The sequence below is a fragment of the Lissotriton vulgaris genome, chromosome 8, assembly GCF_964263255.1.
Source record: "Lissotriton vulgaris chromosome 8, aLisVul1.2, whole genome shotgun sequence".
Lineage (NCBI taxonomy): Eukaryota > Metazoa > Chordata > Amphibia > Caudata > Salamandridae > Lissotriton > Lissotriton vulgaris.
The window spans coordinates 260,142,277-260,157,386 of record NC_141696.1 but is presented as its reverse complement, the minus strand read 5'-3'; positions in this window follow the sequence as shown (position 1 = coordinate 260,157,386).

Below are 15,110 nucleotides of genomic sequence, written 5' to 3'. Positions count from 1 at the left end.
TGTGTGAGTAACATTTGGAAGACTGTTGGTGTGTAACAGGATGTATATGTGTATTACTACATATGACATCAGGTCTGTACAAGCAGCTGATGAGCTACTAATGGATTTGGGCAAAGGGGCTCGTAAGGTTTAACATTAGGCGCCCATTACTACACCTCAACTACTTAATAGGACCTTCTATTTAATCCTCCATTTTTTTGATCTGGAAATCAAGATGCAGACGTACCTACACATATGCACTAGTCAATATGCTCACAGTTTCAATTAATTCTTTTCTTTTTCCTCAAAAACTTTTTTATTTTTTCACTCTTTATCAGTCACTTGATTAGTAAGCGGTGATCTTTCTTCTAGGGGGTCAACCGGTGGGGCACCATCTACTGGACACTGTTCCGGTTAGATAATGCAAGGGTTCTTCATGGGGGGAGGGGCTCTCACCCTGAGGGGGGTGAGCGCGAAGGGGTGGCAAAAATATAAAAAAGTCCTCAATAACCTAAATAGTAGTTTTTGGAATGGTAACTCACATATTACACACAATTATTGTAAGCAAGTTATGAACGTGATTATAAATATCCTCTTTGGTATAGTATTTTTAATCATCGTGGTCTACTGGATGAGAGATGAGTAGTGTAGGTTTTTCTTTCCTGGAACGTCAACGGCCTCTGCACCAAGCCCCGAGCTAATAGAATTTTACAATATCTGAAGGACTCGGATGCGCAGGTCGTGGTGTTGCAGGAAAGCCATTTAACTCATTCAGAACTGTCTGCACTTAGCAAGAAGAATAGACTGATTGATTTTATGGTCTTTACCACTCAAACTTCTCATACAAGGGGGGTTGCGATTATTTTCAAAAAAGGAGTTAAAGCTAAGTTAATCTCACAGGCTGTAGATTCTTCCGGTAGATGGGCCATAGCCTCAGTCCTTATGGCTGGGTTTTCAGTTACAATAGTCGGCTATTATTGTCCGAATCAGGACGACCCCTCTTGTTTGGTGCCGCCGCTAGGTCCGCTGTAGGTAGATAACCCCTGAACGCCTGCATATGTGAACGAGAGAGTGCATCAGCCGCATGATTCAGTACACCCGGCACATGTTTCGCCCTGAACTGTACATTCAGTCTCATGCAAAGCAGCACAACTTCCTTCAACAATCTCAAGATCCATTTGCAGCGTGCTGCCTGATTGTTAATGCACTCGACAACAGTCATATTATCAGACCAAAATACCACAGAGCGGTCTCTGAACTCGTCCGGCCATGCCATCAGAGCAACACAAATAGGGAATAGCTCAAGGAACCCTATGTTACCTGTGAGACTGCTGGTGTGCCACCACGTCGGCCATGTTTGCGCCGACCATCGATTACCAAAGATGGCGCCAAATCCCACGCTCCCCGCTGAGTCAGTCCACAAACCCAGCTCGTCCGAAGACGCTGGCGGCTTGTTCCACACTACTCGACCGTTGAAGTCCGCCAGAAATGCCAACCAAATGCGCATATCCTGGCGAACCTCTGCAGACAGTCTTGTGCGGTGGTGTCCTTCCTTGAGACCAACCATAGCTTGTGCAATAGAGCGTGAAAAGAGGTGGGCCATTGGTATCACTCTTAAGGCAAAGTTAAGCTGACCCACTGTTTGCTGTAACTGGTGCAGGGTCACTTTCTCCTTACTAAGGCAAAGTTCCAGGGAAGCCCTGAATTTAGCTACCTTTCCCACTGGCATATGGAAACATCCCTCCACAGAATCGAGCTCAATTCCCAGAAACTCCAGTGAAGTAGATGGTCCAACCGTCTTACCTGGTGCCAATGGCACTCCAAACTCCCTCATGAGGATGCAAAAGTCCTGTAGCGCCTGCGCACATTTCGTGTCGCCGGCTGCTCCCAATAACAGAAAGTCATCTAGATAATGCATAACATGCCTATGCCCTGTGGCCTCGGTGAATGCCCACTCTAAAAAACAGCTGAATTTTTCAAAATAGGCACAAGAAATGGAGAAACCCATCGGCATGCATTTATCCATGTAATAACTCCCTTGGAACGCAAAACCTAGCAAACGCTGATCCTGTGGGTGTACCGGGAGCAACCGGAACGCTGATTCGATATCTGATTTCGCCATCAGCGCCCCGGGGCCCAGGCGATTTAACATAGTGACGGCATCATCGAATGATGCGTACCGCACCGAACAAACTTCTGGGTCAATAGCATCGTTTACCGAGAAACCGCTTGGAGCAGACAGATTATGGATCAGCCTAAACTCCCCCGGGTCCTTCTTGGGGACCACCCCTAATGGGGAACAGATGAAACGCGCCACTGGTGGGCGCTGAAAAGGCCCAGCCACTCGGCCTAGGCTCACTTCTTTAGCAATTTTTCTCTCCACCACACCTGGATTATGCTGTGCCGAAAGCTGGTTTTTACAAAAAGGTTCCCCACGAAAATCCCCCGCCGGGATGTGGAAGCCATATAAGAATCCCTTCCTCAACACCCCAGCAGAGACATAATCAGGGTATTTGTTTAACCAAGGAGTCATAGCCATGAGATCAACGGGAGTAGGCAATTGTACCCAACGATCCACCTCAGTCTTGCTTGGACCCTCCTTTACCTCCCGACCCGCTATTTTTCGATCTGCATGAACTCTCCGGGTGTGAGGAATTCCCACAACCCGCACACACATGCTTGAACCTACATGTACCTTGCGGTCTGTTACAGTTGCCTCTATTGAAGCCCCAACAGACCCCCCGCTTTCCACCATTCCCGCCGGTTTTCGGCTGGTGATCACCACCAGTGCCTGCTCGAAAGGGCACCGCGGGCTTTTGGCGGGACACCCCCGACCCATTCCCACCTGGCGACGATGTCCCTGCCGTCCCATGCAGGAGCTGCTTATGCCAAGAAATTGAGTCGAGGCAATCCTATGTCAGAGAGGAATCATACTCTTTCGCTTTACGAAATTTCATGTTGTAACCTTTCCATTCGTCCCCCTCATACATTTCATAAAAATCCATTATACGTGCCTGATAACAAGACAGTTCGGTCAATACCTCGGGCTTACGTTCACCAATAATCGCAGTAAACATTGCAAAGGCCTTCGCCCAATTCGTTATCGTCTCCTCCACCCTGAACTCCGCCATCTTGGCGCGCCAGACGCTCGGGTGCCACAAATCTTTCTGTGTTTTAGCATATTCCATCTCGCGATGGTCAGTCAACAACGAAAACATATTGACATACTTGTCTGCCCATATCAATTCTTTCGTGGCCATCGGGATATGTTGAACCACCCTCTCCCGCCTTGAGGGTAATGAGCCCTCCCCCGCCACTGGCAAAGCGAGCTTACCCGGTTCGGTCGTTGTTCCCGCCGTTTTCTCGAGACCAGCTGCCGGTCCTTCCAGTGTCACCTGTGGGGAAACAAGAGGGAGATTCGCCTTCGCGGCATCTCGCGACTGCCGCAACTGCTGGATTAGTAATTTGGCCTCTTCGGCTGTGTCTCCGGGCGCCGTAGCACCCCCTGCCTTCTTATTGAGCCATGCGGCCAACTGGGTGGCCAATTCAGGAGGCATATCCTCATCGTTAGTGGGCGTAATCACAACCGGAATCGGCTGACCTGCGTCTGGGGTTGGTACTGGGTCATCAGCTGGTATGGCAGGGATGACCGGGGGCACCTCAGGGACCGGAACTTCCCCTGCAACCGCCCTCCTCTTGACCCGTTTCCCTCTACCCTCGGGGACGACTCCCGGCAATGCCGGGCCTATTACCTTCTTCAGGTTACCAGGCTTGTTCATTGCGGCCAGTTGCTTCTTGACGCCTGCCAAATCACGACCAAGCGCTGGGACTTGTCCGATGTTTCATTCCATTCTCGCCATTCTGTTCACCAACATGCGTAGCACCTTGTCTGTCTCGGAACCCTTTCCTGCCTTCTTGCCAGACATGGTTTCGATTATCCACTCCGAGTCGATCAACACGGTCCTTCGCTTTAAAGTCACTGAAAGAGAAACACAAGAATTACAAGTTCTCAAAATTGCTCCTTGTTCCGTCGAGGGCTCACGAGCAACGAGTGGGTGCAGCCTTCCAAGCACAGGAACAAGAGGACGCTTCTTCGGATTCCCGCTCTATTTATTCTTCTTCGGGAGGGTGTGTACCCTCCTCCGGTACGCCTACTGGGCGTGGCCATCGGTGTAGGTGTCTAGGACAACCCCTCTTGGGTGGGAAAAGGCGCGCCCCGGCTACGCCGCTTCGGGCATACCAGCCGAGACACGCCCCCCGCCCAAAATGGTTTCCCGGGAGGATCGGGGCACCCAACCATACGTTCGGGGGGACCGAGTGGTCGCCCCTTTCCATTCTCCTGGAAGTAACTCTCCTCATTAAAAAATGGATCAGAACTTGAACTATGCATCCATTCGCCAGAAAATACTTCACAAAAATTAGTCCAAGTAATTATTCTTTTCCATCTACTGTTTGATTTGAAAACATCAATTGCCTTGTTAGGTATCCTAATTCTATTGATTACTAAAATAAATATTTTTTTCTTAACTTCGAAAGCCTGATCAACAATCTTCTCTGCACTTTTCTTTTTCTTGTAGAAAGCAGCTCTCTGTTTACATTTCTTCATATTTTTTAACAAATTTAAAACTACCCTATTGCGAAACATTTGTCTACGAATGTCCCTAAATTGGTTTTGCCTTCTATTACTATACATACTGTTCTCTCCTGGTCCAGTAGTAACACTTTTGGGGGGCCTCTCCTTCCTTTTCAAATTTGCTCTCTCCTTCTATATATTCACATTCTCATAAAAAAAATGTTTTGCTCTACATATGTTCCTAAAAAAAACTTAGTTGTCTTACCAGGAGCTTTTTTTGTGTTTTTTGAAGTACTTGTTGTAGGGGAGTGCTTTAATTCCGTTGCTGTTTTTGATTTTTTCCGTATGGCATCTTTCTTTCTCCTCTGCCTTGAAGGCATATTTCCTTACTTTGGAATTGTTGATTTCAATCTGTGGTAAAGAAAATAATAACACATTATAGACCACTATTAGCAAACAACAAAGGAATGACAATAAGCAAACGATATAAACACTAGTTTACAACATATCTATCTTTATATCACAGCAACTATATAACTAGGAGTAAGACAGAGAAAAACACCTAGACAGAGTAACACAAAAAGACAGACAGAGTCAGACAAAGAAACAGGTAGAGGGAGTAAAACATAGAGAAGGAGTAAGACAGAGAGAGTGTATAATATGTTGTAAGACAGAGAAAGGATGTAATAGGGAGAGGGAGTAAGTCAAAGAAAGGGAGAAAAGAGTAAATCAGAAAAAGGGTGTAACAGGGTGTAAGACAGAGAGAGGGTGCTAGAAGGGAAGAGGATATAAAAGAGACTTAAACAGAGAGTGCCTATAAAAGGGAGAGAGAGAATAAGCTTGAGAGAGGGTCTAAGAGGAAGTACAAAAAGAGAGGTGAGGCCTGTCCAGAAGCGCAGAGGAGGTGAGGCCTGTCCAGGGGAGCAGAGGTGGTGAGGTCTGTGTCTAAGAATGCAGTGGACTGGACTTTCTGAAGCCTCTCCCCCACTGCATTCTTAAACACAGGCCTCACCTCCTTTGCACCCCTGGCAAGCTTCTCTCCCACTACACTCTTGAACACAGGCCTCGCCTCTTCTGCACCCCTATACAAGCCTCACCTCATCTGCAACCCTGAACAGGCTTCACCTCATCTGCACCCCTAGACAGGCCTCACCTCATCTACACCCCTGGACAGGCCTCACCTCATCTACACTATTTATTCCTTCTCAAAAATTTAAAAAACATTCATTTGTCCCAAAATCATTTTTCGCATAATACTTGGTAAAGAAATGTTAGTGCGTGGAGGAATTGTATTTTGTAAAAAAGTGAGGTTTCAGTAGTGTAATGAAATGCTTGTACATATGGCCTGTGCTCTGTTTTTTAAATGTTATTTAAAAATTGATTTACAGCACATGAATTGGTTTTACATTATTCACAAGGTTTAGATACTGTGTAAATGATTGCACGTTTCACCTGTGTTTCCTCAGATTAGGAAGCAGATTGTGCAGATGAGGTGAGGCCCCTCCAGAAGCGCAGAGGAGGTGAGGCCTGTCCAGGGGAGCAGAGGTGGTGAGGCCTGTGTCTAAGAATGCAGTGGACTGGACTTCATGAAGCTTCTCCCCCACTGCATTCTTAGACACATGCCTCACCTCCTTTGCACCCCTGGACAGGCTTCTCTCCCACTACACTCTTGAACACAGGCCTCGCCTCCTCTGCACCCCTGTACAATCCTCACCTCATCTGCAACCCTGAACAGGCTTCACCTCATCTGCACCCCTAGACAGGTCTCACCTCATCTACACCCCTGAACAGGCCTCACCGCATCTACACTATTTATTCCTTCTCAAAAATGTAAAAACCATTAATTTGCCCCAAAATCGTTTTTCGCATCACATTTAAGAAACACAGCACAGGTCCTATGTACAAGCATACAATTTCACTACTGAAACCTCACTATTTCACAAAAGGCAATTCCTCTATCGTGCATATGTTGATATCAAGCATTTCCAAAAAACATGCCACAAACCAAAAGAAAGAACCTCAATCTGCTTCCTAATCTGAGGTAACGCAGGTGACATCATTCTAAAAGTTTCAAATATATTTATTTAATGAGGCAAACACTATTAATTCCTTCTCAAAAATATGAAAGCCATTCATTTACCCCAAAATCGTTTTTTAAATAACATTTTAAAAACACAGCACAGGTCCTATGTACAAGCATTCCATGTCACTAGTGAAACTTCTAAATTTTACATAATACAATTCCTCTATTCAGCAAAATCTATTTACCAGATTAGAAAGCACATTAAGCTTTTTTATTCTTCCTTTGTGTCATATTTTTTGATAATACTTGGTAATGAAAATGTTAGTGTATAGAGGAATTGTATTTTGTAAAAAAGTGAGGTTTCAGTAGTGTAATGAAATGCTTGTGCATATGACCTGTGCTCTGTTTTTTAAATGTTATGTAAAAATTGATTTACAGCACATGAATTGGTTTTACATTATTCACAAGGTTTAGATACTGTGTACATGATTGCACGTTTCACCTGTGTTTCCTCAGATTAGGAAGCAGATTGTGCAGATGAGGTAAGGCCTCTCCAAAAGCGCAGAGGAGGTGAGGCCTGTCCAGGGGAGCAGAGGTGGTGAGGCCTGTGTCTAAGAATGCAGTGGACTGGACTTCATGAAGCTTCTCCCCCACTGCATTCTTAGACACAGGCCTCACCTCCTTTGCACCCCTGGACAGGCTTCTCTCCCACTACACTCTTGAACACAGGCCTCGCCTCCTCAGCACCCCTGTACAAGCCTCACCTCATCTGCAACCCTGAACAGGCTTCACCTCATCTACACCCCTGGACAGGCCTCACCTCATCTACACTATTCCTTCTCAAAAATGTAAAAAACATTCATTTGCCCAAAAATCGTTTTTCGCATCCCATTTAAGAAACACATCACCGGTCCTATGTACAAGCATAACATTTCACTACAGAAGCCTCACTATTTCACAAAAGACAATTCCTCTATCTTGCATATGTTGATATCAAGCATTTCCAAAAAACATGCCACAAACCAACAAGAAAGAACCTCAATCTTCTTCCTAATCTGAGGTAACGCAGGTGACATCATACTAAAAGATTCAAATATATTTATTTAATGAGGCAAACACTATTAATTCCTTCTCAAAAATATAAAAGCCATTCATTTACCCGAAAATCGTTTTTTAAATAACATTTTAAAAACACAGCACAGGTCCTATGTACAAGCATTCCATGTCACTAGTGAAACTTCTCAATTGTACATAATACAATTCCTCTATGCAGCAAAATCTATTTACCAGATTAGAAAGCACATTAAGCTTTTTTTATTCTTCCTTTGTGTCATATTTCTTGATAATACTTGGTAAAGAAATGTTAGTGCGTAGAGGAATTGTATTTTGTAAAAAAGTGAAGTTTCAGTAGTGTAATGAAATGCTTGTACATATGGCCTGTGCTCTGTTTTTTAAATGTTATTTAAAAATTGATTTACAACACATGAATTGGTTTTACATTATTCACAAGGTTTAGATACTGTGTACATGATTGCACGTTTCACCTGTGTTTCCTCAGATTAGGAAGCAGATTGTGCAGATGAGGTGAGGCCTCTCCAGAAGCGCAGAGGAGGTGAGGCCTGTCCAGGGGAGCAGAGGTGGTGAGGCCTGTGTCTAAAAATGCAGTGGACTGGACTTCATGAAGCTTTTCCCCCACTGCATTCTTAGACACATGCCTCACCTCCTTTGCACCCCTGGACAGGCTTCTCTCCCACTACACTCTTGAACACAGGCCTCGCCTCATCTGCACCCCTGTACAAGCCTCACCTCATCTGCAACCCTGAACAGGCTTCATCTCATCTGCACCTCTAGACTGGCCTCACCTCATCTACTCCCCTGGACAGGCCTCACCTCATCTACACTATTTATTCCTTCTCAAAAATGTAAAAACCATTCATTTGCCCCAAAATCGTTTTTCTCATCACATTTAAGAAACACAGCACAGGTCCTATGTACAAGCATACAATTTCACTACTGAAACCTCACTATTTCACAAAAGACAATTCCTCTATCGTGCATAAGTTGATATCAAGCATTTCCAAAAAACATGCCACAAACCAACAAGAAAGAACCTCAATCTGCTTCCTAATCTGAGGTAACGCAGGTGACATCAATCTAAAAGGTTCAAATATATTTATTTAATGAGGCAAACACTATTAATTCCTTCTCAAAAATATAAAAGCCATTCATTTACCCCAAAATCGTTTTTAAATAACATTTTAAAAACACAGCACAGGTCCTATGTACAAGCATTCCATGTCACTAGTGAAACTTCTCAATTTTACATAATGCAATTCCTCTATGCAGCAAAATCTATTTACCAGATTAGAAAGCACATTAAGCTTTTTTATTCTTCCTTTGTGTCATATTTCTTGATAATACTTGGTAATGAAAATGTTAGTGTATAAAGGAATTGTATTTTGTAAAAAAGTGAGGTTTCAGTAGTGTAATGAAATGCTTGTACATATGACCTGTGCTCTGTTTTTTCAATGTTATGTAAATATTGATTTATAGCACATGAATTGGTTTTACATTATTCACAAGGTTTAGATACTGTGTACATGATTGCACGTTTCACCTGTGTTTCCTCAGATTAGGAAGCAGATTGTGCAGATGAGGTAAGGCCTCTCCAAAAGCGCAGAGGAGGTGAGGCCTGTCCAGGGGAGCAGAGGTGGTGAGGCCTGTGTCTAAGAATGCAATGGACTGGACTTCATGAAGCTTCTCCCCCACTGCATTCTTAGACACAGGCCTCACCTCCTTTGCACCCCTGGACAGGCTTCTCCCCCACTACACTCTTGAACACAGGCCTCGCCTCCTCTACACCCCTGTACAAGCCTCACCTCATCTGCAACCCTTAACAGGCTTCACCTCATCTGCACCCCTAGACAGGTCTCACCTCATCTACACCCCTGAACAGGCCTCACCTCATTTACACTATTTATTCCTTCTCAAAAATGTAAAAACCATTACTTTGCCCCAAAATCGTTTTTCGCATCACATTTAAGAAACACAGCACAGGTCCTATGTACAAGCATACAATTTCACTACTGATACCTCACTATTTCACAAAAGACAATTCCTCTATCTTGCATATGTTAATATCAAGCATTTCCAAAAAACATGCCACAAACCAACAAGAAAGAACCTCAATCTGCTTCTTAATCAGAGGTAAGGCAGGTGACATCAATCTAAAAGGTTCAAATATATTTATTTAATGAGGCAAACACTATTAATTCCTTCTGAAAAATATAAAAGCCATTCATTTACCCCAAAATCGTTTTTTAAATAACATTTTAGAAACACAGCACAGGTCCTATGTACAAGCATTCAATTTCACTACTGAAACCTCACTATTTCCCAAAAGACAATTCCTCTATGCAGCAAAATGTTTTAACCAAGCATTATCAAAAAACATGACACAAACCAACAAGAAAGAAGCTCATTCTGCTTTGTAATCTGAGGTAACGCAGGTAACATTATTGTGAAAGCTTCAAATATATTTATTTAATGAGGCAGACACTATATATTCCTTCTAAAAAATATAAAAGCCATTCATTTTCCCCAAAATCGTTTTTTAAATAACATTCAATTTCACTACTGAAACCTCACTATTTCACAAAAGTCAATTCCTCTATGCAGCAAAATGTTTTAACCAAGCATTATCACAAAACATGACACATTAAAAAAACACAATCTGCTTCCAAATCTTCTCCATAGAGAATACAAGTCTCTATCTAAATTAAATGAATCATTATTTACCTTTACAAATGCTTTGGGAGATTGAGAACAGTGTCAGACACACACACCAATTTTTCTTTAGCAGAGCAAAAGGTATGCACTCAAGACACTGCAACCATGACTGGCACAGAAAACCTCTAATTCTACACACATATGCCTCATTTCAACCAATCAAAACTCTTCCCTCACTATTTTCAAACCAACACTCTTCCCCCCTCAGCCCTTTCTACCTGTTACCGTAGCAACTCCCTCCTTACTGAATTATCAGGTTCAAAAGTGTATTCTACAATGTTGCAAATGAACTCAGCAAGGATGTTTGACCTCTCAATACACCAGCTTATCTGGTACAACGTTTCTTAACCATTCAATTTGCTTCTTTCACAAAACACAACCATGCACCCTAACTTTCAGTTTTCAACTATCTGAATCCACCAATCATTGCTTGTGATTCAAGAGCAGAGAAACTCCACAATAATTTTTTTGAAAACTCCTACTGTTCCAACTGCCATTTCATTCCCACACTTCATCTGACTGCACCAGAACCTTCTCTCACCATGTATTCTGTCTGGATTATGGACATAGCTACATCCACTGGGCTCAAAGGTATGCAGCTAGCAGAAATTTTCACAACCTTGATTTACCAAATGTGGAAATCAAGTGGATTGGCCAGAGAGGATTGAGATGTCACCAATTGATACCATTGGTGAAAACCTTTTTGCATCTGCCAAACCCTGACCTCTTAATTGTGCACTGTGGTGGAAATGACTTGGGCACTTTGACTGGGGTAGGTCTGGAAATGCTTTCAAAGGACACCTTTGGTCAATTGATGACACTTTTTCCACAAACTGCCTTGGTATATTCCAATATATGTCAAAGACAGAAATTGAACTGGTCCAACCAATTTTGTCCACAATTTGAGAAAGCTCGGAAACATGTGAATAAATCTGTTTCTGCTTACATGAGAGACTATGGAATGGGTTCAATATACAACAATAACTTGCGTTACAACATGCAAGATATCTACAGAGGAGATAGTGTGCACTTCTCAGATGAGGGGAATAGAATATCCCTTCTAAACTTAAAACTGTGCATTGGAACCTACAGCCACAGAACCCAAAAGCTCTTTTCAGGGCTACCCTACCTCTGATCACTCAAAATAATGATCTTATTCTAACTTTTTTCACTATTTTTCACGGGGGGTGCGCGTACCGGGCGCTCCCCCCGCGAAAAATTATTATTTTTTTTTTAATTTGAATTTTTTTCGTTTATGTCCCTCCAAAACTCCCCTCAGAAAACCTACAGGGTCAGGGTGTGTCTACCGTGCCCCTTTTACCCATTCACAACGTTCTTTGTCCTCCATCTTGTATCTCAAATGTACCAAAACACAAAATGGCGAACTTCCGTACCGCTCCTGGTGCGCGTACCGGAGCGCGCACCGGGAAGCACTCCCAAAAATTGTGGGAAGTAAATTTACATAAAAACCACTGGAGACACTTTCACCAAATATAGAATAGGCCCTACTACATACCAGTCCCTATCATTTTCCCAAATTTGGTGGAATTCCATTGAGCCATTTAGGCTGTAGCCCTGTCTAAATATCCTGAGGTAAATTACATGACAAAAACACATATGAAAGTGTTAGAATTTACAACGAAATAAAATGTTAGTTACATTTTGCACTTTTATGTGCTGACATTTGATTGGTTATGTACATGAATATATATGAAAAATGAGAGGGAAACAGCCATTTTGACTAATACTACCTGAGGTACATTTGAAAAGAATTTTCACACAAAACTTCAACTGCTTCGAAAAAGGTAAGTTGTTAATTTGGAAGGGGAACTATGTTGTGCACTTTAAGTTAATTTGGGAAAACGTTTTCTGATAGTTATATACTCTCCCTCTGTAATAGTTATAGATTGAGATAGGCTTCTCTGTTATAATTATGGATTGAGTTAGGCTTCTCTGGTATAATTATGAATTTACTTAGGCTTCATCACATGCACTTTTTAATAGTTCTACTTCCTGCCTGAAACCATACACTGCCCAAAAATTACTTCACTGTAAAAAACTCAGAAGTACCTGTCTGAACTTAAACCCAACAGTACCCTAACTCTACTGATATAGTTATTTTTTATGCAATTTACAGAAAGAAAATGGAAGGAGAACAACAATCAAATGTTATTTCTTTCGAAGTAAAGGTTGAAAATCCAGAAGAACAAAAAGATGAATTTGATTTCATGGATGACTCGTCGGACCACCAATTAATAGACGGTTTGGAACAAATTGAATCATGTACTAATAATTATGAGGAAATCCCGGACAATATAATGTTGGAAGTTTTATTAAATTTTGAAAAAGAATCAGAAGAATAAATGTATATTTAATAATTTAAAATTGGTTGAGACAATATTCATTTTTATATGTAATTCATGAAGTAGTACCAAAATGATTATAATATAAAGTGAGACTTATAGTATACTGTGCAATGTTTGTGTGTTACATAGTAAGTTTGCTCATAGTTACTTCCTTTCTCCCACTATATTATCTCCAATGTGTATTTTACATCTCTTTTTCATCATAAGGGAGCAGGATAGACTACCCATGATCCCCAAGGACTTCTCAGGGAGTGCTTAAAGTATCTGTTTCTGCTTTCCTGACAGACTATGGTATGGATTCCATATACCACAATAACTTCTGTAACAACATGCAAGATATCTACAGAGGAGTACATTAAATTTTAGTCTCTACATTGGTACCTACATGTAGGTACTTAAATAAAAAAAATAAAAAACAACAAAAAAAATTTTTTTTTTAACAGCTACTTCATTTAAAAACTGTCATTCTTTTTCCCCATGGTACGCTCCCCGGTACGCTCCCTGGTGCGCGTACCGGCGCTCCCCCCGCGCAAATCGAAAAAAAAAAATTATTGCCCTGCGAGGCTCTTTTATGGCCCCACATCAAACCTAGGGGGTCAGGGGGGGTCTACCCTGCCCACTTTTGGTCATATTCCCCTTTGTTTTTGCCACCTCTTGTGTCTCGATCCTACCGAGACACAAGATGGCAGCCGCTCCGGACTGTTTGGAATGTTTACAGACACCCGAGAGCCAATCAGGTTTCCGCGCGCGAACTCGCGTAGCGCACTGGTACGCGTCCCGGTGCTCGTACCTGGGCGTGCTTATAGATATATATATTTTTTTGAACCTAAATTACTCAAAATCCACTGGAGCACATATCTTGAGACACAGCAAAGGCACATCGGGCTACCAGTCCCTACAATTTTGCCAAGTTTGGTGGAAATCCATTCAGCCGTTCGGGCTAAAAGGGAGGTCGACCGCCCTAGGGAAATTAACATGGAGAAAACACGTTTTGGGACCCCCCTTTTATCTCGGCCCCCGCTTGATGAATCCCCCCCAAACTTTCAGAGAAGGACCGGAGCGCCGCGAGGCAAATTTGAGGAAATTGTCAGGCAGATTCCTCAACCAGCGCCAAAGTTATTCCCAATAGAATGTTGCAGATTTCCTATTGAAAATAATCCTAACTATAACTACCTACTGGAGACCGCCAGTAGGTAATATATATATATATATATATATATATATATATATATATATAACTTCGATTCCTTCCGCCTCCTCTCCTTCCAGCAAGAAAGCCACGGCACCGCAGCAGATAAGTTTAATTTAATTTTATTTTACAACACCATGTGCAAAACGTGCAAAATACAGGACGGCCAACGCGTTTCGGCTACACCGAGCCTTCAACTGGACCATAGAGTCCTTAGGCGTCTAGAGTGGTTTTAAAGTGTTTACGTGCAAGTACCCTTTTCTATGTTTAAAAAACACTAGACAGATAACCTCTCTCCCACATTATGGACCGATTTTGCCACCATTTTTTCATTATTATTTGCTGTTTTCATTTTCATTTTGCATGAAAAGTAAAGTACTATTTCCAATGCAGAAATTACTATCACCATTTCATTTCTGTCTTTGCATGTAAAGTACATTAAGTAAAAAATTATCTAGTGAAAAAAATATTCCAAAATTTCTATACATGAAAATCCATAAAGATACATAAAAATACAAAAACAAAGATATGCGATCATCCCATTGAAGTCAATCTTTTTCGAAAAAGCATATTTCTTAGGAGGGTAGTTTTTTATGTATTCACCACAAGTCCTCAGATAGTTCTTTCGCTTATTTCAAATGTAAAGTACATCAAGAATTACTGAAAGATTACTCCAAAATGTACTTAGATTATCAGGTTTTTCTAGAGTACTACCGGCTATTAGCAAGTCCCTCCACTTTATGTTTTTCTTGTTTTTTTGTTGTTTGTTTTTTGGTCATTTTTCAGATTGTATATACATCCATTTTGTGTTTTAAGTATTTACTTTCCAGAATTCGTATAATCATCTCAAATGTTCCCTTTAATTCTCAACCACCATGTGTGACATCCAGATAGTGATCCGATGTCGAAAATCCAAAGTCGTCCATATTATCAGGACTAATGCCCAAATACAATTTATCTTTTTTACACACAAGGGCTCTGAGTTTGAGGGTCTTAAAATATATATATATATATATATGAAAAACCTGAAAAGAACCTTTTCTTCTGATATTACCTCAAAATTATACATTTCTATTTTCTTAATTTATGTGTGCAAATGTTGACTATACAGGGAAAAGATCAGTCCATATTTAAACCCTATTTACATCTATTCATACAACGCAAGGAGAAGTCTTCTAGATATTTACAAAT